Raw genomic sequence first — 3,821 nt, 5'->3', positions numbered from 1 at the left:
ATACGTTCTCGTACAGATCAAGTTAGAGGTCCTCAGTAATATTCCGTACAACGGAGAAAACGTACTCCTGGCGCTGGACGTCAAAGGCGTCTTGGATAACATGAGCCACGAAGCCTTCATAAAAAAGCTAAACCACCTCAACAGCGCGGTGAGAGAATACGCAGCTACGTTAAGGCCTATCCAACCGACGGCCACGGTGGGACTGGGCGACCTGCACAGCGACATGTTCCATAACCCCAACAAAGGAACGCCGCAGGGATCGGACATCTCACCCATACTTTCTAACATCGCTATGATCGGGTTGCCCTGCAAGCTTGAAAAAATCGAAGGCATCCAACACGCCATCTACGCCGACGACATCACAGTCAGGACCAACTAGGGCTCGCTCAGCCAAAAGGAAGACTGCTTGCAGGTGGCAGCCACATGCGTGGAAGAATACGTCATAGAAAGAGGCCTCACCTATTCAACGGAGGAGTCCAAACTTTTGAGAGTAAGGAGAGGAAAGAAGACGGAAGAAAGCCTCAGCACCAACATTGAGGGACAGAGGATACCGGAGAAAGACCAGATCAGGATCTTTGGCATGTGGGTCAAAGACCCCAGAGATGCTCTCACACACTCAGCCTCCAAACAACAGCGCAAGTCGCAAGAATGATAACCCCTAGAGTTGCAAAAGAGAAGCGGCATGAAGGAGCGAGACACGATCAAGCTGGTCAGGGGCCTCGTGATCAGCCGAGTCACGTATTCCCTTCCGTACCACAACACCAACAATGGTGAAAGGGATCAAGCCTACACCGTCAGAAGAAAAGCGTACAAGACAGCTCTCCGTCTCCCAACCAATACAGCAACAGGAAGCTGCTCAGCGTCGGAGTTCACAACACCTTCGAAGAGCTCAGGGAAGCACAACTGGCAACCCAGAGAGACAGACTCCAGCAGACTTCCTCTGGCAGAGCGCTGCTATTAAAATTAGGGTATCCCGAAATTAAAAGATTAGAACGAAAAACGGCGAGCACACCCGACTATATCCGCTGCACGCTTAAGGTAAGCTCGCAGCAAAAAAACATGTAACCGAACGTACACGCAGCGAGGCGAAACGCCCGAGCAAAATATATAGAAAAGTACGTGGCAGGAAGGGCGAATACGGTATATACCGACGCCGCGCGATACCCGTACAAAATGGGAAAGATAAAGCAGAAAGCCGTAGCTGCAGTGGTAAATTCGAACTATAAGGAAATCGCTTGCGCATACGCATGTGATTGTACAATAACCGGAGGAGAAAAAATGGCTGTTGCTCTAGCGGCCGTGGAGGGATATAGCGCAAACAGACCCCAAGTAATCCTCAGAGACTCCAAAGAGGCATGCCGTAAATATACGAACGGCAGAATCAGTCGGAAAGCACTTCGCATTCTCCTTAGCGCAGACTTTCCCAAAGAACCAACCAGTCAGACACACTATATTCTGGATACCGGCCGGGACACACTGGAATCGAGGGCAACTAGAGGGCCGACGAAGTAGCTCGCGAGCACACGAACCGAGCGCTTCAACACGCGGCCCCTGAGGAGTTCTCGCGGGTAGTCACGGAGTATTCGGAGATATTGAATTATTACAGAGGAATGATGGCAAGGATATCCTCCCCACCCAAAACCTTTTAAATCAACAAGAAGCAGTATACTCTGCAAACGGGAACGTTTCCGAAGTTAGTTTTCTAAGAAATATGGTACGGGGCCAAGCCCACCCTTTGTCATATCACGTGGGGATGCAAAAGAAACGAGTCTTTCCATAGAATACAAAGACCAAGTGCGGTACAGTGGGAGAGTTTGCTCTTCAGCGGCAACCTGGTTCACCAGAGAACTGGTCATCCATGCCCAGCGAGCAGCCAAACTCAGCGGTACCCTCGAAAAGGGGCGCCGACCTCTGTTGACTGTAATAACCTGTAAAATAGAGCAAATAAAGTTTATCCCTTCCTATCCTATCTTTAACGTGCACAGACATCGCAGACTAGACGGGCCTCTAGAATTTCGCCTCCATCGAAATTCGACCGCGAAGAGCAGAAAGCAATATTAGGTATTTTGAGTTAAGTGCACTGGAGAGGTTGCTTTGCCTGCAAGCTCCTCCAAAGTGGACAGGCACCCCTTTTCGGTGGCCTGTAGGTTTGGTTTAGGTTAGGTTAGGTTAGGTTAGGTTAGGTTAGGTTAGGTTAGGTTAGGTTAGGTTAGGTTAGGTTAGGTTAGGTTAGGTTAGGTTAGGTTAGGTTAGGTTTATTGGGTTTAATGTCCCAAAAAGTAAAGGGCTCCAGAAATTTCGGCCAACTGGGGTTGGGTGGTTACGAAGAGATTACAGCTTTACATGGATGAAGACCTGTACCCACATAGTATGTTCGGCTTTCGAGCCAAGCTATCCTCCCAATACGTTCTCGTACAGATCAAGTTAGAGGTCCTCAGTAATATCCCGTACAACGGAGAAAACATACTCCTGGCGCTGGACGTCAAAGGCGTCTTGGATAACATGAGCCACGAAGCCTTCATAAAAAAGCTAAACCACCTCAACAGCGCGGTGACAGAATACGCAGCTACGTTAAGGCCTATCCAACCGACGGCCACGGTGGGACTGGGCGACCTGCACAGCGACATGTTCCATAACCCCAACAAAGGAACGCCGCAGGGATCGGACATCTCACCCATACTTTCTAACATCGTTATGATCGGGTTGCCCTGCAAGCTTGAAAAAATCGAAGGCATCCAACACGCCATCTACGCCGACGACATCACAGTCAGGACCAACTAGGGCTCGCTCAGCCAAAAGGAAGACTGCTTGCAGGTGGCAGCCACATGCGTGGAAGAATACGTCAGAGAAAGAGGCCTCACCTGCTCAACGGAGGAGTCCAAACTTTTGAGAGTAAGGAGAGGAAAGAAGACGGTAGAAAGCCTCAGCACCAACATTGAGAGACAGAGGATACCGGAGAAAGACCAGATCAGGATCTTTGGCATGTGGGTCAAAGACCCCAGAGATGCTCTCACACACTCAGCCTCCAAACAACAGCGCAAGTCGCAAGAATGATAACCCCTAGAGTTGCAAAAGAGAAGCGGCATGAAGGAGCGAGACACGATCAAGCATGTCAGGAGCCTCGTGATCAGCCGAGTCACGTATTCCCTTCCGTACCACAACACCAACAATGGTGAAAGGGATCAAGCCTACACCGTCAGAAGAAAAGCGTACAAGACAGCTCTCCGTCTCCCATCCAATACAGCAACAGGAAGCTGCTCAGCGTCGGAGTTCACAACACCTTCGAAGAGCTCAGGGAAGCACAACTGGCAACCCAGAGAGACAGACTCCAGCAGACTTCCTCTGGCAGAGCGCTGCTATTAAAATTAGGGTATCCCGAAATTCAAAGATTAGAACGAAAAACGGCGAGCATACCAGACTATATCCGCTGCACGCTTAAGGTAAGCTCGCAGCAAAAAAACATGTAACCGAACGTACACGCAGCGAGGCGAAACGCCCGAGCAAAATATATAGAAAAGTATGTGGCAGGAAGGGCGAATACGGTATATACCGACGCCGCGCGATACCCGTACAAAATGGGAAAGATAAAGCAGAAAGCCGTAGCTGCAGTGGTAAATTCGAACTATAAGGAAATCGCTTGCGCATACGCATGTGATTGTACAATAACAGGAGGAGAAAAAATGGCTGTTGCTCTAGCGGCCGTGGAGGGATATAGCGCAAGCAGACCCCAAGTAATCCTCAGAGACTCCAAAGAGGCATGCCGTAAATATACGAACGGCAGAATCAGTCGGAAAGCACTTCGCATTCTCCTTAGCGCAGAC

The sequence above is a fragment of the Amblyomma mixtum genome, chromosome 6 (assembly GCF_055824585.1).
Source record: "Amblyomma mixtum isolate Tamu chromosome 6, ASM5582458v1, whole genome shotgun sequence".
In the NCBI taxonomy this organism is placed as follows: domain Eukaryota; kingdom Metazoa; phylum Arthropoda; class Arachnida; order Ixodida; family Ixodidae; genus Amblyomma; species Amblyomma mixtum.
Note: the sequence above shows the minus strand (reverse complement) of the source record.